Raw genomic sequence first — 23,142 nt, 5'->3', positions numbered from 1 at the left:
TGGCGGGAGGTCCTTCGCTCCGAGCAGGGCCGGCTCTAGGTTTTTTGCTGCCCCAAGCAAAAAAAATGTTTGCCTGCCCCCCACCCCAGCCCTGGGCTCTCCCCCCCCCAACTGCACTCTCCTACCGCCCCAGCTCTGGATCACTGGTAACTCGCTCCCAGGGCGGGTCATTCAGCAGGAATTTTGGATGTGCACAGAACACAGACAGGATTGGTTCCCATATGGTTACAGAACTGCAGTAAAGTGGAACAATTTTCAGCTTGTGTGACTGGAGGATATCTGGATGCATATTATAAAACTGTCCTACATAAATGAGAAAAAGTTGAGGTGCTTTTATTGTTCTTTTGTTCCATTCTTTGTTTCTATAGGGAATGCACTATCACGATCTTCTTTTTAAATAAATAAAACTAAAACTTAAAAAAAAAAAAAAAAAGCAATGGCTGTTGAAAATAGCAATTCCAGTCCTAAAAACCACTGGGAAGTATTTCTTGCTCAATTTATTCTACTTTTTCTACAGCAAGTTACAGTGGATCACTATATTTGATTTGGGGGAAATGAAGTAACAGCTGCCTAAATTGAGCTTGAGCATTCCTGAATTTTGAGGGTGTTCAAATCTGGAAGGCAGGTACTACATTCCTTTTCTGAATATTAGCTATATCTGGAAAGGAAAAGTCAATTTCTGCTTCCATGGCTCGGAAGTGGAAATCCTCCTAAGTGCCTGGTACTGTATCTAAAGCTGCCCAGGTCCAGAGCTTCCCCTCTCTTACTTTTCATTTTAAATTCTAGTGGGATCCACATACCTCCCTTGCTAGGCTTCAGATAGAGAAGTGCACGGTCCATTTAGTCCCCCCAGTTCCTTCTTTGGGGGAGAGCCCAGGACTGGGGCGGCAGGAGATGCGGGTGGGGGGGAAGAGCCCAGAGCTGGGGTGGCAGGGGGTGCGGGTGGGGGCCAGAGCTGGGGTGACAGAGGGTGCGGGGGGTGGGGGGAAGAGCCCAGGACTGGGGCAGAAGGAGGTGTGGATGGGGGCCAGAGCTGGGGCAGCTGGGGATGCGGGGGCAGAGGGAGAGCCCAGGGCTGGGGTGGCAGGAGGTGCGGGTGGGGGGAGAGCCCAGGGCTGGGGCAGCAGGGGAGTGTAGGTGGGTGCCAGAGCTAGGGCGGCAGGGGGTGCGGGGATGGGAGAGCCCAGGGCTGGGGCAGCAGGAGGTGCGGGGATGGGGGGGGAGAGCCCAGGGCTGGGGGAGCAGGGGAGTGCAGGTGGGTGCCAGAGCTGGGGCGGCAGGGGGTGCGGGGATGGGAGAGCCCAGGGCTGGGGCAGCAGGAGGTGCGGGGGTGGGGAGAGCCCAGGGCTGGGGCAGCAGGAGGTGCGGGGGGGGGAGAGCCCAGGGCTGGGGGAGCAGGGGAGTGCAGGTGGGTGCCAGAGCTGGGGCGGCAGGGGGTGCGGGGATGGGAGAGCCCAGGGCTGGGGCGGCAGGAAGTGCGTGGGGGGGAGAGCCAAGGGCTGGGGTGCAGGTGGGGGCCAGAGCTGGGGCAGCAGGGGGGTGCAGGTGGGGGAGAGTCCAGGGCTGGGGCAATACAGGGGTGCGGTGGGAGCCCAGGACGGGGGGGGGGGGGGGGGGGGGGCAAAAAACCTAGAGCTGGCTCTGTTCCTACCATTCACAGCAAGCTGCAGATTTCAGTTCCATACTCCTTTCCCCCACCCTTTCCTGTTGCTAGTGGCCAAGGGAATGCTGGGAAATGTAGTTCTTTCCCTGCTCCAGGGCTGGCTCTATAGGCAGGGAGCTAACCAAGGAACTACAGCTCCCAGGGCCCCCTGTTGGTTCTCAGCTCCCATGCTGGATTCTTGCGCCCCTTGCAAATCAGCCGCCCCACGCACCTGCTTGCTTTGCTGGTGCCTAGAGCCGGCCTGGCTCTGAGCAGGAGTGAGGGATCATCCGCCGAACAGCTGGACGTGCTGCCCATCTCCGGAGTGGCTGCCCCAAGCACCTGGTTGGTAAGCTGGTGCCTGGAGCCGGCCCTGGATGGGGTGTATTGTAACTTACCAGCTTCAGATTCTGGTTCCTACTGTGGTTCGGGGTCCTTCGCAGAGGGGTGGGGGAGGGGCTTCCTCAACCTGCACCTGGTAGAGGTGCAGCATAATGTCCTCTTCCTCTGGGTCTCCTGGGGCTTCCTCCAGGACTGCCTCCTCACCCTGCCAGTTATTGGCATTCTATCAATCTATGAGGTCAGCGGGGTCAAGGAGTGAGTTGTGAGTCATGTCAGACTCATTACTCGTAGCTCTGGAGACCACTGGTCCAGCTCATCGAGGCATGGACACTCCCCTTCCAGAGTGATTATTGGAGACTTTTACCTTTCAGTAAAGGAGCTTGAAGTGATTCCTGTGCCCCAGGTACTGGGGCAGAGGCTGGTGAATGCTCACCTCCTTCAGTCTGCATGAAATCTCCTGGCACAGGTGTATGTCCTGACAACATGGCGAAGTCATGGACTATGGTGTACTCTGACCACATATTGATCAGCACCTGGGTGTATTATTTAGGCTAGGCAGCAGCTCTTGGAACATGATCAGTGATTGCTGGTGTTAATCAATACAGCTCACAGAAGAACTGATCTTAAGTTTTTAGGACAGGTTTTTACAACCATACACAAGACTGGCACAGAGGGGGGGAACCTTAAGGGTCAGACAGCAAAGAAATCAGTGCATCGTGGAAATGGGGCTGGAGGACTATCGATACCCATGACGAGGTATGTGCCCCTTCCCATACTGCACTGTAGAATGGGTACAGGGCATGCAACAGCAGAGGCGTGTATATACCCACACCTCACACGTGTGCTAGCTTTCCTGCACTACACTGTCCTTCAGGAATGTATTTTAGGTCTTCCAATGTGGGAAATAGGGGATTAATGGTGCAACAACGCACATGTAACCGTATATAGTCACAAGTATAGATATAGCCATGCAGTGCACAACATAATTTGCAGACTACAGATCTGGCAAGGTGCTAATTGCCTCTCATGAGGTTCAATGGGAGCTCACAGTGCTCCACACCTTGAACAAGGAGTTAGCACAGGTAGAGTTAAAATGAAAGGGATTTTGCTGTATGATTTTTAAGAAAAATAGTTATAAAGAGAAAAGGTGCATGACTGACAGGGAACAAATTCCTCTGTTCCAAATATACCAGAAAATTTGAACAACTGAGTAAATATTATTAACCCTTCAGTGCTGTCAATTTCAGTAAAATATGCTGCATATGGATAAGTGCCTATCTGACAAGTAAAGTAGCTGGAGAGCTTGAGGCAGGTTTAATTCATACATTAAGATTTTTTTCCCCTAACACACACAGCTTTTGAACATTGAGTGCAAAATGAGAGACGTTTACCTCTGGGAGCTTGTTTCAAATGTTTTGTTCTCATTTAGACACATGTAGTCACTTCACTTAGATCCTGATTCTGTAAGTTTCTGAGCATTTATTGTGTCTAATCCAAAACCCCTTGTATACACTCACTGACTTCAGTGGGCTCTGGATCAGACCCTTTGAGATGTGTGGTACATCCATAACTACCAATGGGAACTGGACACAGGCTAGCTTATGTGTCATTCCAAGTGGCTGAACAGCAAGAGCTTGATCCAGTAGCCTTTATTACCTGTGTAAGGGTTACAGAATGGCAACCTAAATGACAAAGTTGAGATTGGTGTGTTTTACATTTATTAATGTTTACAAATCCATATATATACTAAGTGATGTTGGACCAATTAAAACTATGCAATGTTCTGGTCTATATATTTACAATCAATCACATTATTTCATCTAAATATAGAAACTTGCATCCTGCTATTGTTTGCACGTTTAATTATAAATGCATTAAAAAGGGATTTTTAAAGGCACACTGTCATGGTTTATAGAGTGAGAAATTAACATAATTGTAAAGTTTATCACTACTGTTGCAATAACATCCTCTCTTCTGGAATACTTTGTGTCCCTTGGTACTGGTTATTCTATCACAACTACTTAATTTTTAAACAGTGTTTATTGTTAATTTAACAATGAATGAACTTGTGTGCACAGCTTGGAAGAGAGGAACTGATAGGCACTTTGAATGACTATGAATGTATTTAAGCTTATGCTCCAATACTTCTGTTAGTCTATAAGGTGCCACAGGACTCTGTCACTTTTTATGAATGTATTTATTTTCCAGCTTATAATATGCCATATATATACCATATTAATGTGCCTCTGACTATCATTGGCTGCATTTAAACACACACACACACACATTAAAATATAACAAACATCATATCTCAACTAATGAGATCTACAGAAATGGACCTGCATGAAAAGATGGTCAGTAAAATTGGGCTCTACCATGCCAGTGAGTCCTCAACTTGGATAATTGTCATAGTTCACAAGAGATCAACTGAGCTACAACAAATTATACCAGATGATGAGCTGGCCCATGGACGCTGAAAATAAACAGGTTACATCAATAGGTCACACCTAAAAATTAAACTGAATATTTGACTACTTGTCCTCTTTGACAAAGGGGATGTGAGTCACTTGAATATTGAACTAGAACCTTTAAAATTAGTCTTTATATGGCTGCATAAAAGATCAAGATTTAGTTACTCCCATTTAATTCATGTGTCACTGTATTATGCACCAGGGAATGTGGTCGTTAAAGCAGACTGGATTATTTCAACCATACGTGTGCTTATCACGTGGGAGGCATGGTAGATACGCTGAAGGGTAGGGATCAGATACAGAGGGACCTAGACAAATTGGAGGATTGGGCCAAAAGAAACCTGATGAGGTTCAACAAGGACAAGTGCAGAGTCCTGCACTTAGAACAGAAGAATCCCATGCACTGCTACAGACTAGGGACCAAATGGCTAGGTAGCAGTTCTGCAGAAAAGGACCTAGAGGTCACAGTGGACAAGAAGCTGGATATGAGTCAACAGTGTGCTCTTGTTGTCAAGAAGGCTAATGGCATTTTGGGCTGTATAAGTAGGGGCATTGCCAGCAGATTGAGGGACATGATCATTCCCCTTTATGCGACATTGGTGAGGCCTCATCTGGAGTACTGTGTCCAGTTTTGGGCCCCACACTACAAGAAGGATGTGGAAATATTGGAAAGAGTCCAGCGGAGGGCAACAAAAATGATTAGGGGTCTGGAGCAAATGACTTATGAGGAGAGGGTGAGGGAACTGGGATTGTTTAGACTCCAGAAGAGAAGAATGAGGGGGGATTTGATAGCTGCTTTCAACTACCTGAGGGGGCGTTCCAAAGAGGATGGAGCTCGGCTGTTCTCAGTGGTGGCAGATGACAGAACAAGGAGCAATGGTCTAAAGTTGCAGTGGGGGAGGTCTAGGTTGGATATTAGGAAACACTATTTCACTAGGAGGGTGGTGAAGCACTGGAATGCTTTACCTAGGGAGGTGGTGGAATCTCCTTCCTTGGAGGTTTTTAAGGCCCGGCTTGACAAAGCCTTGGCTGGGATGATTTAGTTGGGAATTGGTCCTGCTTTGAGCAGGGGGTTGGACTAGATGACCTCCCAAGGTCCCTTCCAACCCTGATATTCTATGATTCTATGATCACTTCAAAGAGATAGTGGAACTTTTCCCCACTAACATTTTATGAGTTTGGAAACCTTCTGGCAGGAGGCTAATGGTGGCAATAAGGGCCAGGTTTAATATCTTTCTTGAATAACAAAACTGGCTATAGTGCCCACCCAGAATACGGGGGAAAGTATGACTGAAACAGGAGGCAAAATTGCTTTACCTCGGTGTCACACTGGACTGCTCTTTGACTTACTGCAACCATCTAAAAAAGGCTGCTGACAAAGTCAGGACTAGGAATAATCTAATCAGCAAATTAGCCAGTTTGACATCGGGCTCCAACACACAGATACATCAGCGGTGGTGTTGTGTTATTCCCCAGGAGAATTTTGTGGCCTTGTGTGGTGTCGTTTCCCTCACATTAAATTGGTCAATCTCCAATTGAACTTGACCACGTGCAACATCACAAGCATCCTGCGCCCCATTCCTATTCCATGGTTACCAGTTCTGAGCAACCTATTTCTTTGGCTGTAGAGTCTCTGCAACAAATGTGTCAGACTGGTGGAAAAGCTACATGCCAATCCAGATCTCCCACTGTACATGGTTATCTTCAGTCACCCAGAGCACAAATTAGGTCAAGTCATCCATTGTGGTCTCAGCTGTCAGATTGAAATCTTTCAGCAATAACCCTATCATAGAATCACAGGACTGAAAGGGACCTTGAAAGGTCTTCTATTCCAGTCCCATGAACTCAAGGCAGGACTAAGTATTATCTAGACCATACCTGACAGGTGTTAGTCTAACCTGCTCTGAAAAATCTCCAGTGACGGAGCTTCCACAACCTCCCTAAGCAACTTATTCCAGTGCTTAACTATTCTGACCATTAGGAAATGTTTCCTAATGTCCAACCTAAACTGCCTGTCAGGACTGAGATCCCCACTTTGAACTTTAGGGTACAAATGTAGGGGCCTGCATAAAAACTTCTAAGCTTAATTACCAGCTTAGCTCTGGTTCGGCTGCCACCATTTTCAATGGATTCCCTCCCTGGGAAACCTTGAAAAACCTTCACCAAATCCCTGGTGAAAACAAATCCAACCCCTTGGATTTAAAACAAGGGGAAATTAACCATTCCCCTCCTTCCTCCCACCAACTCCTGGTGAATCAAGATCCAAAACCCCTTTGGATCTAAAACAAGGAAAAAATCAATCAGGTTCTTAAAAAGAAGGTTTTTAATTAAAGAAAAAGGTAAAAATTATCTCTGTAAAATCAGTATGGAAATCAACCTTACAGGGTAATTAAACTTAAAGAGCTCAGAGGACTCCCCTCTAGTCTCAGGTTCAAAGTACAGCAAACAAAGAGAAACACTTTAGTAAAAGGTACATTTACAAGTTGAGAAAACAAAGGAAAACTAACACGCCTTGCCTGGCTATTTACTTACAAGTTTGAAATAGGAGAGACTTGCTTAGAAAGATGTGGAGAACCTGGATTGATGTCTGGTCCCTCTCAGTCCCCGAGAACGAACACACTCCCAAACAAAGAACACAAACAAAAACCTTCCCCCCCCCAAGATTTGAAAGTATCTTGTCCCCTTATTGGTCCTTTAGGTCAGATGCCAGCCAGGTTACCTGAGCTTCTTAACCCTTTACAGGGAAAAGGATTTTGGAGTCTCTGGCCAGGAGGGATTTATAGTACTGTACACAGGACAGCTATTACCCTTCCCTTTATAGTTATGACACTGCCCTTGCTGCAATTTAAGTCCATTGCTTCTTATTCTAGCCTCAGAGGTTAACAAGAACAATTTTTCTCTCTCTTCCTTGTAACAAACTTTTGTGTGCTTTCAAAACTGTTAACATGTCCACCCTCAGTCTTCTCTTCTACAGAGAAAACAAATCCAATTTTTTCAAACTTTTCCCTCATAGATCATGATCTAGACCTTTAATCATTTTTGTTACTCTCCTATGGACTTTCTCCAATTTGTTCACATCTTTTCTGAAATGTGGCATCCAGAACAGGACACAGTACTCCAGTTGAGGCCTAATCAGCACAGAGTAGAGCAGAAGAATTACTTCTTGTGTCTTGCTTACAACACTCCTACTAATACATCCCAGATTCATAGATTCTAGGACTGGAAGGGACCTCGAGAGGTCATCGAGTCCAGTCCCCTGCCTGCATGGCAGGACCAAATACTGTCTAGACCATCCCTGATAGACATTTATCTAACCTACTCTTAAATATCTCCAGAGATGGAGATTCCACAACCTCCCTAGGCAATTTATTCCAGTGTTTAACCACCCTGACAGTTAGGAACTTTTTCCTAATGTCCAACCTAGACCTCCCTTGCTGTAGTTTAAACCCATTGTTTCTGGTTCTATCCTTAGAGGCTAAGGTGAACAAGTTTTCTCCCTCCTCCTTATGACACCCTTTTAAATACCTGAAAACTGCTATCATGTCCCCTCTCAGTCTTCTCTTTTCCAAACTAAACAAACCCAATTCTTTCAGCCTTCCTTCATAGGTCATGTTCTCAAGACCTTTAATCATTCTTGTTGCTCTTCTCTGGACCCGCTCCAGTTTCTCCACATCTTTTTTAAAATGCGGTGCCCAGAACTGGACACAATACTCCAGCTGAGGCCTAACCAGAGCAGAGTAGAGCGGAAGAATGACTTCTCGTGTCTTGCTCACAACACACCTGTTAATACATCCCAGAATCATGTTTGCTTTTTTTGCAACAGCATCACACTGTTGACTCATATTTAGCTTGTGGTCCACTATAACCCTAGATCCCTTTCTGCCATACACCTTCCTAGACAGTCTCTTCCCATTCTGTATGTGTGAAACTGATTTTTCCTTCCTAGGTGGAGCACTTCGCATTTGTCTTTGTTAAACTTCATCCTGTTTACCTCAGCCCATTTCTCCAATTTGTCCAGATCATTTTGAATTATGACCCTGTCCTCCAAAGCAGTTGCAATCCCTCCCAGTTTGGTATCATCCGCAAACTTAATAAGCGTACTTTCTATGCCAATATCTAAGTCGTTGATGAAGATATTGAACAGCGCCGGTCCCAAAACAGACCCCTGCGGTACCCCACTCGTTATGCCTTTCCAGCAGGATTGGGAACCATTAACAACAACTCTCTGAGTACGGTTATCCAGCCAGTTATGCACCCACCTTATAGTAGCCCCATCTAAATTGTATTTGCCTAGTTTATCGATAAGAATGTCATGCGAGACTGTATCAAATGCCTTACTAAAGTCTAGGTATACCACATCTACAGCTTCACCCTTATCCACAAGGCTTGTTATCCTATCAAAGAAAGCTATCAGATTGGTTTGACATGATTTGTTCTTCACAAATCCATGCTGGCTGTTCCCTATCACCTTACCACCTTCCAAGTGTTTGCAGATGACAGATAATATATATTTTTTTGCAACTTATATTTAGATTGTATGATCCACTATGATCCCTCTCTACAGTACATCTAACTTGTTTATGGTGTGATGAGTGGTCGACGGAAGACGTTTGGAATGGTATCCTAGTTGCTGATCCACCCATTCAATCCCTGGCATTTGACCTGCCACATCACCTTTGGATTTTGCCAAAACCTTTGGTTTCTAACTGGCCAAGGAATATGCATGTGGGGTCTGCACAATGACCCACTTTGCCAATGTGGTCTCTGTCAGTCAATGGCTCATGTTGTTGATGAGTGTCAACTAACCAGAGTTCATGGTGGCCTTCAGGCCATTTATTCCGCCGATGAAGCTGCTGTTGGGTGGCTTGGTGAGCAATGCAAATGCTAGAAGAATCATTTCCTGTCCCATTGATTTCTGCTTTGTCCTCCTCCAGAGTTCTGCATTTGTGATTTTTTTTTCAGCCATCTATGATGGGATAGATCCCCACCCCACTGGCAGAAAAACTAATTAGCATTCCCACAGGCAAGTACCATGCAGGCACACCTGCAATACACACTCCACCTGGAGAAATGGAGTTTAAAAGGGTGACACTAGCCAGAGAATAGGAGAGGGGAAGTTTTCCCAGGAGCAGAGAGGCTGCCAGGGACTGCTACTGAGCTCTGGTAGCAAAAGGAGTTTAGCCTAAGTCAGTTACTAACCCTTTCTTTCAACCACCCTGTTTCAGGCAGATTGACACTACAAGCTCAATCTGATCAAAGGCCCTGAAGGGCTGCTTCCACTCAGTGACTTATGGTAGGTCCTGGGAATTGTTGGCAGGGGCTAGAGAAAAGAGGACAACAAATTGGACTCTGAAGAGATCCTGGAAGTGACCTGAATTCCAATGGGGAACAGTAAGATTTCCCAGGTGGGGGGCTCCCATAGTAGACCTGGGGGCAAGAGACTCAAAGACACTACAGTCAAGCCCAAGTTGTCTGAGTGAATTTAATGCTTTATGCCTTTATATAGAAAACAGAAAGATGGGACTAATTGTGCTAGTGGAAACATGAAAGCAATCAATTAGTTAATCCTTTTTGAAAATGGCTCTCAGCACCCCCAGTATACAAATTGTTCCAGGTAGCACCCCTGCCTTTCTTTCTTCCTTGAAAAACGTCATAGCCTGTGGATAAAGTGTTACCAGTATAGGGAAGTCTATTAACACTTCCTAGATGTATAATTTTGGGGTAGAAGTGCCATCTAAAACTGTGGCTGTTTCTCCTGTAAGCATTGAACAAAATGTACTTGTGGAGAGTGTGATTTAGAAGTAGTGTTAATTGTTTGTGTTGATTGCTCTTGCTTTGCCAGTGTGCAGTAATACACTGAGATTATCAGTGTTCTCAAAAGTGGTGATCATGGTGCTAAGAATACAGGGTTTTATGCTCTTGTTGTTACCTTCTTGCTTCCAGTAAACCTTAATTTGATTTTTTTCCTTAGGTTTACTATCCATTAGTGCTGATTACCCTTTTAAAAGGCAATAAAAATTCTACACCTCCCTTTTACATACATGTATATACAAGAGTGAATTTAATGCTTTATGCCTTTATATAGAAAACAGAAAGATGGGACTAATTGTGCTAGTGGAAACATGAAAGCAATCAATTAGTTAATCCTTTTTGAAAAAAGAGACCATTTTCTTTTGATTTTGGAAATGCTAATAATTTCTTATTGCAATATTTTCAAGCTAATGCGTAGGAGTTGATGTGTTTGGATTCCATTGATTATCTCCCCCCCACCACCACCCACGTTCTGTTTTTCAGTAACTTCTTATCTTAAAAAAACTCAGTTTCAAATAATATATCCTTATTCATTTGGCTACCACTTAAAAATGCACACACAGATATTATGATATAAAAAAATCGAACATCCTTTATACTCTGTCATGGCATTGCAAAGATAAAATAGTCCATACAAAATGGCATCTATACATAATCTGGTTATTTTTAAAAAGCATTGTCATTTTTATCTAAATTATTGACTAACAGTTTTACTGAGGTTAACTAAAACTCCAGCAAGTATGATTTTCTTGTGAGATCAGTCAATATGTCAATACCTTTATCACATTGGGCCTGAGGCCAAAACCTAATATCCAAAAGGTTTAGGTTATGATGATGCAAAACACTGACACATTAGTCACAATATGCACTTTTAGTTTGGCAGGGAAGAATATTGCTATTCCCACCCCATTCTAATAAATACTAGGAATTTGTCTTACATGGATGAGCAAGGAAGTAAGGGACAGCAAGCATCCCATCCTTACCAACCCTGTGCTTCATCTATCTCAATCTTGAATCCAGGCCAGATTATAGGAATCTCCTCTTAGAGTAAGGGCTGCAACATTCAGAGAGTGAGTGATCAGGGTAAGGTGGGTGGAGCCTTGCGTATACTTCCTACCTATCCTCCCCCAGCCAGTGCTGCTGGCTAAGTGAGACAAGGAAATAAGGCCTGGTCTACAAGGTCACAAAGGAAATCTGTGGTGGAGCAGGGAGCTAAAAGCAGTTTGAGTTACTCTCAAACTGGTGCCCTAGCTACTGGACCATCCTGTTTCTCAATTGATTCTCTGCATGTGTAGTCCCACTGCATTTCATGGGGATTTGCTATATACACAGTAACTCCTTTGCATAAGGTATATGCACAGAAACAAGCTCATCCACCCCACTAAAGCAATGCAGGGGAAAGGCTGTCAACGATGCACACTTTAGTATTCTGGTGCGTCATTGACAGCCAACATATATTAATGTGTCTATTATGCAGGAAGGGATAGGAGCTGACCTCATTTGTTTTTATACTGGTGGGAAGTGATGATACAATGTCCAAGAATAAGTGCTGTAGGATCATTTCCAGCTCCCACAACATGGAATGCAGAGCGCTTCACCTCCAGCAAGTTCCCAATAGCTAAATTCCTTTGCCCATTTTTCCTTCCTCCCCATTTTCCCAGATCAGCTACCAATAACTAGCTTCTCATTTTAAATAGTTAACTCACATTCTCATTTTCACTGACCCAGTGAGGCATCCAAACAGGTGCAGATGGACTGTGGTCTTATTCCACCACCATTCCCTACCCAAAAGCCTTCTGGACTGGGAGGCAGATTGGGACTGGGAGCTAGTCTGGATTGGGAGCAACACTAAAATGACACCAGAGAAGGGAGTTGTATTGTATCTGCCAAAGACCTGGTCTTGAAGATTATTATAATGAGGAGTCATGGGACAGCTGCATTCAGGGTTCCATGACACAGCATTCAATGTTGGTATACTTATTTGTAAGGCTATGAGTCTGTCGCGGAGATCACAGAAGTCACGGATTCCGTGACTTTCTGGGACTTCCGTGACTTCTGCAGCAGCTGGTGCATCTGACTCCAGGGCCACCCGAGCAGCTCGGGTGGTCCCTGGGCAACCCACACTGTTCCCTTATGGGGCAGTCTTGGGCCACTGAGCCCCCACCCCTCAGCACCAGTGGCAGTCCTGGGAAGTAGGCCACTGCCCCACCCCAGCACCAGCGGTAGTCCCAGGCTGCAGAGCACCTGAGATTTAGTCATATTGTTAGTACAAGTCATGGACAGGTCACAGGCTATGAATATTTGTTTACTGCCTGTGACCTGTCCATGACTTTTACTAAAAATACCCATGACTAAACCTTAGCCTTACTTATTTGAACTACATTCAGAACCTCTTGTGGCTCCACCCTAATTAGATTTCTTATATTCACTCACACTTGCTGAATATTTATATGAGTACCCCCTTTTTGACCTGAGGAGCTAGACAATGTTTGGACCCCCTAGGGATGTTCCAGCTGGCAGTAGGAACTGATGATGGAGGCTGATATTTTCTTTGGTGCAATCGTGTTTATTTATCAGGAATGTACAAAGTCCTGCTTCTGTGAATGCAGGAGGAACCAAAAACAAAAGGAGTCGTTTCTTAGTGTACAGGCTCAAACTTCTTTCAGCCAGCATCCCCAATGCAGAACCTTTCTCTAGATTTCTCCCACAGTTACAGGCTGCGCCTTCATTTTCTTTCTCTGCTTTCAGTCTGTTTCTTGTCTGCACCTCAGTTCTCTCTCTTACACCCACACCCCAGAAAAATACCCAGTGGAACCCTCCTCTCACATGGCACTAGGTTCCAGGCAGACTCTATTAGGCCTTGTTTTAGGTATGAACCCGTTAACTGTCTTGTACAGCAGTCTCAAGTGAGGGGCATATTCATACATCAATTTCAATGAGGTTTCAACTCAATGCTTAACAAGGTTTAATCCAGATAATAAAAATCTGCATTTTTGCTATATTGTGGCTTATTTTCTGCTTAATTTACTTATAACTTTGCAATGATGAAATAGCACATATTGCAGATAAATGACAGAAACCCCCCTACACACACATACAAAAGAATGAGTGAAACTGTGGATGACAACTCATAAATCAATGAAAGGAAACGAAACTCAAGTATTAGCTTGTAAATTCTTTCTTAAATCTTTTGTGTGTTGTAGGTAAACATACCTTGACCCAGAAATCACATAAAATTAATTGGCAGACACGATAAATGAACAAGTACTCTAACTGGACATACTGTTTGTCAGGTCTGAAAAACTACCTGTCACCCTCGAAGTTGGATTGCATAATCTTGGACTCAGCCTAGCCTGAGACAAGACATATGACAATGTTACATTAAGAAAAGGCTGCAAGATTTATGATCTCCAAATGATTATAGAACTTATTTCAAACACTGGGGTTGGGACACTGATTTATGAGCAGGAATACAAGGACATTATATAACCAGAAGCAAGACATGGGTTGCTGTTATTCACACCAAAATGAAGTATTTTTCTTTTCTGATATTGTTACTCAAATATTTATAATGGTGTGTTTTAGGGCAATATCTTCTGGCCCTTCTCAAAGGTACTTCCCCTTCCTCCTTCACTTTTTGGCTACACTTGAAAGCTTCTGTTGTACAAGCTCAAGAACTGTACACTGTATGTGTGATATATTTTATCACTTCATATCTACTTCTGCCAATAAAACTGTAATAGACAAGAATAAAAAATTAAGGAAAAATCAGAGCAGAATTTCTTCCTTGTGTTTAATTAATTCAGCACAGTGAGCTCTCAACCTGTTTGGCAGTGCAGCTGACTTCATGTGCTGTATGGCAATCAGACTGGATTTAAAAGACAATTACCTTGAAGATAGAGCTTTCTTCCTCCATCTCTTCATTTTTATTGCCAGTGCAAATTGTGCATTAATAACTTAGGAGAGGAACCAGACACTGATACCCAAAGCCAACCATCTGAATATAGACAAATCCAACGTCCAGAGTTAGTTGTATTTTTTTCCAGGAAAATTGCAGTCTGAATGTGCACATGATTCCAGTGTGGCAGTAACACCGAAACACTGAGTGCACTACCATATATTGTACATTGTAAGACTGTCAAAAGTGAGTGATGAAAGTCAGACTCCAAGAGTAAAGTTTTCAAAAGCTCCTAAATTAATTAGGAGCATAAGTCCCAGTGACACTTATGTTCCTAAATCCCGTGGGAGCTTTTGAAAATGTTGCTGAAATGCTATAGCATATGTGACCATGGTCGCTGAAGGGGGCATACTGAGATTTCTCTATCAGGGCAAACTGTAAAGAATGGGGCAGACGATCCCCAACACTGGTGGTTATTCTTATAATTAGATTCACAAAGCCAGCAACAAAACAGCATCTACAATACCTTACTGGTTACCCACAAGCCAAAAACACTGCTGCCTTAAAGCAATCCAGCTCTGGGCTCCCACCCAGACAGCCAAGTCAAATATAGTGAGAATTATTTAAAATCTTATTCACCATATATAAAGTTCTACTAATCCCAAGGGATCGGACACATTACCCACCAGTGAATATTTCAGATCTTACCCAAGTACATACTTACGGTCAATTCTTATTAACGAAACTAAGATTTATTAAAAAAAGAAGAGAGTGAGTATTGGTTAAAAGATCATTATACATACATATTCTGCTGATGATAGCTCATCTCAGTTGATTGGCCTCTTACAGTTGGTATGGCTACTTCCACCTTTTCATGTTTTCTGTATGTATAAATATCTTCTTTTTGTGTGTTCCATTCTATGCATCTGATGAAGTGGGCTGTAGCCCACGAAAGCTTATGCTCAAATAAATTTGTTAGTCTCTAAGGGCTGGTCTATACTGGGGGGGGGATCGATCTAAGATACACAACTTCAGCTATGCGAATAGCGTAGCTGAAGTCAAAGTATCTAAGATCGAATTACCTGGGGTCCACACGGTGCGGGATTGACGGCCGCGGCTCCCCCGTCGACTGCGCTACCGCCGCTCGCTCTAGTGGAGTTCTTGAGTCGACGGTGAGCGCGTTCGGGGGTCTTAACGAGACGCGATATATTGATCCCAGATAAATCGATTGCTACCCGCCGATACGGCGGGTAGTGATGATGTACCCTAAGGTGCCACAAGTACTTCTGTTCTTTTTACAAAAAATGAATGAAGTTCTTAGGTCAGTTTCATAGTAGAGATGGTGAGCCGCTGAGTTGCAAAAAATTCTTTCAGAATCAATTCCGTAGGTTATAATCTAAATAGGCAGTTCATGTATAGCGTATGTTCAAATCCTTCCATAAGAATTTGCAGGGACAGTCCAGGATACCTAGAGATCTCAGTCTTATATCTCAAAACCTCCCCTGATAAAGTCCAAGCAGACTTGAGATAACAGAATCAGGTCCTAGAGTTCTTTTATAGATCTCTAGCAGACTACAATAGCCTCTTGACAGCATAACACAGCAGGCATTCCTTGAATGAAGAATTGGTAATGCCCATTGTTGCTTTGAAATAAAAATTCCCCTTTCCTATGTATACATAGGCAAACTAGTAGTATAATTAACATAAGGCAATTATCCATTCAAACTATCAAGGCATTCCATTATGGCACAGACAATTTAAGCTGAAGACAATGTAAGCAATATCATTTCCTGCAATATCTTACATCTTTGATCTTAAGGTTAACTGAAGCATCTGCAAGAATAATATAATGTAATTAAGAAATGAAAGGGAATTGGCATCCGCAAGCTAATCTGGTTTTATGGTTAACATCTAACAAGATATAGGAAAACACATACAAATACAACCAGTATTTACCACTAGTTCTCTATAATACAGATTTGTATTTCAAAGCTTTAGACTACCTAACATAGCTTTGTCAGTTATTTATAAGAAATTACCCTAATTATCATTTATATACTTGTCTAATATGTCTTTAAAGGTTGAGTTTGGGTCATTTAGTCTGCTAGTTGCTTAACCCTTTCTGGATCAGTGTCACAGTATGCATCTAATTAAATGGCCTGATTTTCAAAGTTAATGGAAATTGCTGACTGCTCACCACCTTTGAAAATGATGCCTCATTTAGGTAGCTAAATATGGACATAAAGATTTAACTTCAGACTGTCATTTGTGAAAATGTTGACCACAGGCTACTGCAGTCCCAAAAGCTATATATAGATTGTAACTCCACCTTAATTACAATCTCCAGCTTTCATCTGCTCATAACTTTCTTTTTAAAATAGTCTCTTGGGCTGAAAGAGTGGCTATGCCAGCACTAGAGTTAGGTCTGTGATTCCCAGCTCGAGCACACAGATTTGTGCTAACTTGATGATAGCTAGAGGGCTTGGTGCTGGACCCTAACTGCCTTCAAATCAGGTTCTTGTGTGGCCTCTGTGGTAGTTTCTTGTCTCAAGTCCTTTCAATTGTTTTGCTCTGTTTTCTCTCTTTCTTTGAAGTTCTTGTAGGTTGGTCAACATTCCTTGGCCAGAAATACATCACATTAAGTATGGGGTGGGGCTTAAATTCTTAACATAAAAGGATAAAAGTAGCTTTAAAATATACCAAAGAAAGAATTCAACATGTCATATCCTGCCCACACCTTAGAGCCTTCCCTCTCTCCTGTAGGCTTGTGTAATTCAATCTAGATCCGTGTGTGTCCCATGACATACTTTTTTGGGGGGGGGAGGAGGGGAGAGCTCAATCTGGTTATCTTGCCTTTGACGAAGTATCTAGACCTCTGTCTCTATCTCATATATCATAACTATGTTTAATGAGTCTGTGGGATGGGGATTGAAGGCAGGCCTGGACACATAAGCTGATGTAGACAGAGGAGCTTGGTTAGAGATATCTGGACACAGCAAGGGTTTGGTATCTAGTCACAAAAGGTAGCTGTCGAGTGGACCAAAGTGTCTAGCGAGAGGCGACTGCTTTTGAGGGATATAAGCTATTCATTTTCTGTTTACTCTGTAACTAAGCTGTGAATGTCTTATCTAGCTTAGTTTATGAGAAGGATGAGTACAGGTAGATAAAAAAAAAGAAAGGTTTGTTAAAATGTCATTGTATCTCACTATTTAATAACTCTTGTGTTTAAGATTACCATTTGAGTAATTTCACACAGACATCCTTGGAGAAAAAAGAGAAATCTGAGGGTATGTCTACACTTCAGTTAGACACCCACAACTGGCCTGGGCCAGCTGACACTGGCTCATGGGGCTTGGGCTAAGGGGCTGTTAAATTGAAGTGTAGATGTTGGAACGCAGGCTGGATCGTGGGTTCTAGGACCCTGAGAGGTGGAAGGGTCCCAGAGCTCAGGCTGAAGCCCACGCCTGAACATCTACACAACAATTAAATAGCCCTTTAGCTTGGGCCCCGCGAGCCCAGGTCACCTGGCACGGGTGTGTAATTGCAGAGTAGACATACCCTGAGAGATGCTGAAGAGTAAAATTCTTCAGCATCTACTCTGTTCCTTCTTCAGTCTTGGTCAAAGGGGCCTGGACTCAGGTGCCTCATCCTTGGAGGTTATGTTGCCTTCAGGCTAAAGTGGATAGACACGAAGAAAGAAGCCAAAGAACTCACCAGTAGACAAGAGTTGAAGGCATACTGATTACACCACCATATACTAAACAGTATAGAAGTGAGGGAAAAACTTGTTTTCAGCTCCAAAGACACTTTTCACAAAATAAATAGGAGCCAAATATTGCCTAAGTTTTAATAACTATTTTTTCATTTTTTCTCCCAAAGTGAGGGCCAGGGGAAAGTAATCATGTCTAAACAACTGAGATTAATTGGTGTCTTTATAAAAGGAACATGATGAAAAGCTGTTTTTCCAGTTTTGTTCATTTGTATTTACAGCACAATAAACAGCCCTGTTCATTCTTGAGTGACTTCCAAAGAGACATACACTTTGCTATCCATGCTACTCCTTATGCCAACTGAAAGCTTTGGAATGACCTAGAAGACTAAAGGTACGTTTATACTTACCGCTGGGTCCGGCGGTAAGCAATCGACCTTTTTTTTCATAGATTCTAGGACTGGAAGGGACCTCGAGAGGTCATCGAGTCCAGTCCCCTGCCCGCATGGCAGGACCAAATACTGTCTAGACCATCCCTGATAGACATTTATCTAACCTACTCTTAAATATCTCCAGAGATGGAGATTCCACAACCTCCCTAGGCAATTTATTCCAGTGCTTTATTCCACTCTTGTCTAGACGCGATAAATCGATCCCGGAAGTGCTCGCCGTCGACGCCGGTACTCCTGCTCTGCGAGAGGAGTACGCGCAGTCGACGGGGGAGTCTGCCTGCCGCGTCTGGACCCACGGTAAGTTTGAACTAAGGTACTTCGACTTCAGCTACGTTATCCACGTAGTTGAAGTTGCGTAGCTTAGTTCGAAGTGGGGGGTTAGTGTGGACCAGCCCTAAGATCACTTGTTCAATTTGAGGCAGTAGTAGCTGGACATGGAGCATTCACTCCATTCTGGGGCATGCTCTTTAATGTAATCTCTGTTCAGTGCTAACCACAGTGATCTGCAATAGTAATGTTCTTTTAGGTTAATGGCTTCAAGATACATTAAAGCTTAGCCTGTCACTCTCCTGTGCTCACTCTTAAAACATACTAAATTGTAGTCCTCCAAATGGGATGAAAGAGACTCTAGTTTCAATTCCTTCAGAGAAGTACTGATGTGCTGGAATGGGTTCATAGAAGACCACCAGTAACCAAACCAGCTTCTTAATCCTGAAAGGGACAATCTTTAATAATGTTTCTTACTCTGTACCTAGCAAGGATTGCTTTACTTTTTCAAGGTTATGTAAAAGTGATGTAACCCAAGTATTGGACTGTGACCGGGCACCTGCCTGCCACTGGCCCTGAGAGGATTAAAACCAGCCTAGGGAGGCTGAGCAGCAGGCAGCCAAAGGAGTGGCTGCAGAGGAAACAGCCAATTAGGGTGGCGGCTGGACAAGCTAATCAGGGTGGCAGTTAGACCAGCCAATCAGGGCCTAGCTGACCAATATAAAAGGAAGCTGCAGACCAGAGCAGAGAATCTGCTGCAGGGAGCCCTAGGGAGAAGACTGGCTTCCTAGAGGGCTATGGTGAGACCAGCATCTGGGGAAGGGCAGGTGCTAGTGGCTGGGGGAGCTAGGGAGAGATCCTGATGGGCTGCCAGGACTTACAGGCTTGAGGCCCTCGGAAGAGGGCAAAGGAGTTGGAGTCAGAGGCAGGAGCAGAAGGAACTGAGGCTGTGGGGAAGTAGTCCAGGGAATAGAGACAGTGAGCTGGAAGAAAGAGGCAGCAGGAAGCTGCTGTTTTCAGGGTTCCTGATTCTGGGACCCAAAGTAGTGGGTGGGCCTGCTCCCTGGCCACTGAAGGAGCCACCCAGCTGTGGACTGCCAAGCTGCTGCAAGGAATGGCTGGACTCTTGTTAGAGGAGTTCTCCAGAAGGGGGGGAAGCCAGATGGTAACACAGCAGAGGGCTGTGCCACGAAGCAGATGCCAAGAGAAAGGAGTCGTAACTGGTTTGCAGATGGAGGCGAGGATGGGAGAGCTACCACCATGGAGTTAATGCCCAAAATGCTCAGCAGGTGGTGCCAGTGTGATGAGTGACCCCATGACATGGACTAATAGAGGGTAACTTTTCCAGCAGGAGTGGGGGGATGGGAGGGAGATATGGGGGTTGGCACAAGTATTTTACCCTAGGGAATGCTCCATGTATTGCCTCTTGATATAGACATTTTGGCAGCACGATGCTACTGTGAAAATGTCTTCTTGCTTGACACCAGCAGAATTAATTATACAGTAAAGGCAGTGTGATAGCAAGGTCCTGTGTAACAATATGAGGAAGCAAGAGCACTGTTAGTGATTCTGTTACAACCGCCTTTTCTGGGTGCACAAGGTGAGACCCAGAGGTCTGACTTGTAGAAGTGCTGAACACTCACAGCTGTAACTGCAGTCAATGAGAGCTGTGCTTTGAACATATAATGGTGACTACTGTGAAAAATCAGGCCCTAAGCATCTCAGATTAGGATTACTTTAATTTCTCTTTGTCTCCCTTCCTCTTCTGTAAAATTTGAGTAACACTCCCTTATCTCACAGAGGTGTTATGTCTGTGAAGCACTCATATACTAAAGTAGGGGGTGCTAAAGAAGAACCCTTACGGAAATTAATAATTCTCTTTTCAGACAAGTGTATGAATAGTAAATATGGCATATGGCCACACAATGAAAAAAAGAGGAAAAAAGAAAATATTGAATAGTTCCTCTTTCAGAAAGCACTGTCCATCCTATTCATTGAATGAATAAAAGTAGCATATGATAATGTAATTAAGGACTGTATCAGAATGAATATGCACAAGGGGCCAAATTAAACTTGTATGGACAACCTTAATTCTGGCATTTCTTAAATGTTGAGGGCTTGGTTTGCATGTTTAACGATATTCTTCTAACATAGCTTTATGTGTGTAATATTTAAAGAGTCTGACATTTTAAGAGTTTTTCTCCCCCTGGATCTCCCTTCTTCTAGCAAGTATTTGCTATGAAACAGTTCAGAAACTGCAATTGGGAATGGAAGAAAGATGCAGCCTCCAGGGATCAGAACTTGTTTTAATCTGCATGTAAACTAAAATATTAGGTGAGAGATGTGCTAAGGAGGCTGGGTTTTGATTTTGCAAAACCTCACTGCGCTGGTGTCTCTTTCAAATAAATAAATACAAAGATAATACTTTACAGCCAGATTCAAGTTTATCTGCACCATTTGAAGTTGGTGTTAGAAGTTATGGATGAGAGATTCCAGTTCTTTTCTATCTCAAATAAAAATGATAGGGAGAGAGATTGTACATGAGCAAAACATTATTTTCTGATTAACTGTACACTTCCAGCAAAGCCTTCTCAACCCTAAAAACTTATAAGCAACAGGCATTTCACCAGCTTAAAATCCACCTGGCAGCTGTACTGCCCCGTATTCCTTATTCTCCAAAACCATCTAGTTCAATTAACTGATTTATAAGTCTTGTTTCCCATATCACTTTTTTCAGATTGTCCCTATTTCAGCCCCTGTGCTGTACTGAAAGTCAGAAGTAGTGATTCAAACCAAGTTAGACAAAGAGCAGCACCATCGACACAGAGCCCATTACTATCTACACAGAGCCCAATTTGAAGGGAATCTGGAATATTGCCCTCAGAATATCAAGCTTTTGGAGTTGGGTTGTGTTTTTCATTCTTCCACAAATCTAGTCACCTGGACAGCTCATATAATGAATCATTTTGATTGATGCTATGTGTATGGCTAAAATGAATAGCCAACATGTCCCAGAGGGAAATTTGAGTTTCCTTTATTTTCATTAAAGCAGCTAGAATGTGGCATATTATGCATATAAAATTTCATGCAAATCAGTTAGAGATTTTGCTATGAACCAGGGAATGCTGTTTGAAAGGTGTAGCTATTAGACCAGAGTTTTAAGTAGTTGTTGTGCAAATGCAAGCCTAATTTGCAAACACAATTATTCTGAGTCTTCTTTTGCATTAAGAGGATGCAAACATGTGGAGAATCTCATGACACTAACTCATTCCATTATGTGGAATAGTTTATCATCCAGGAAGTATTGTCCATCCAGTGCATCTAATGATAAAAAATAATATATTGTATGGTGGTAACAAAAATTGAGCTGTAAGTCTTTTGAACTAATTTTGCCCAGTGATCCATAACAGCTGAGTTTGTTAACCTTCAGGGGCCATGTTCATTCACAGAACAGGTCAATCCTGTGCACTGAATAAGGCAGGGGACCTATGGAAAAAATAATATGTAATCATATCATTAAAGAGTGTATCATAATGCATATGAACATGGGGGCTGAATCAAGGTTGTACTTGCATTAGTTCTTGCATTTCCTAACTTTTGAGTGTTTGAATTTGAAATCTTATTTATGTTCTTTCAAGGTAGGAAAAGAAACTGGAAAAAACAAATTCTATCTTATTGACACCCAGATGGGTCATCAGCAGGGTTGGGACCTTTAGACCACTACACAGACCTCTGTCACTTGAGTTAACAGAGTAAGGAGCAGCAGTAGTAGGTTGTAATCCTTTCTGTGGACCAGCACTAGAGAGAGATGAGACATTCAGCCAGTGGGTTTCACAAATATTTGCTCACAGCAGAAGAATGATGAGACTCAAAAATCTTGAACTATTCTAGGCTTTGGAGTAGATTGTGCCCTAGTAAGCATAATTTCATTTGTCTTTTCTTGACCCCCATCCCTCCACCTATCCCTGTGTCATTTCTGTGTCTTCTGCAGCTTAGATCCTTAACTCAATCACATTATCCTCATTGTGCCGCCCCCTGTCTCTTTGCCCAGCCATTCCCAGTTCAACCCCATCTCCTTGTCCCCAGTCTCCTTGCCCATTTCAACTCTCCAGGCTCCTCATCCAATCTGTCTTTCTTCCCATCCTGGCCTCCAGTTGTCCCCTTCACTCATGTGCTGCATCTCTACTGGTCCCCAGTCCCAGACTCCGTCCCCAGTCTCCTCATCCAATATCAGCATGTGTCCACCAACTCCTTGTACCAGTCTCTTTGCCTCAACCATTCCCAGTTCTCCCTTCACAGCCTGGCTCCTCATAGCTATTTCCCATTCCCCTCCACATCCTTTCCTTCACACCACTGTTTTCTGTTTCCTGCCTTCTTACCCTCTCCCTTCCCTTCACTCCTCAGCCAATCTCAATCACCCCCACATTGGCTCCTTGCCAAACCAGCCCTAATTTCCTGTGACCCCACTATTTCCTCATCTCCCTCCCCATTCCCAAACCAGTCTGTCTCCCTCTCTCACCTCGTGTCAGCCACCAGTTCCAGTCTCCACC

Source organism: Malaclemys terrapin, chromosome 3, assembly GCF_027887155.1.
Source record: "Malaclemys terrapin pileata isolate rMalTer1 chromosome 3, rMalTer1.hap1, whole genome shotgun sequence".
NCBI classification, from domain to species: Eukaryota; Metazoa; Chordata; order Testudines; family Emydidae; genus Malaclemys; species Malaclemys terrapin.
The sequence above is the reverse complement of the archived record's forward strand: the minus strand, read 5'-3'. Positions refer to the sequence as shown.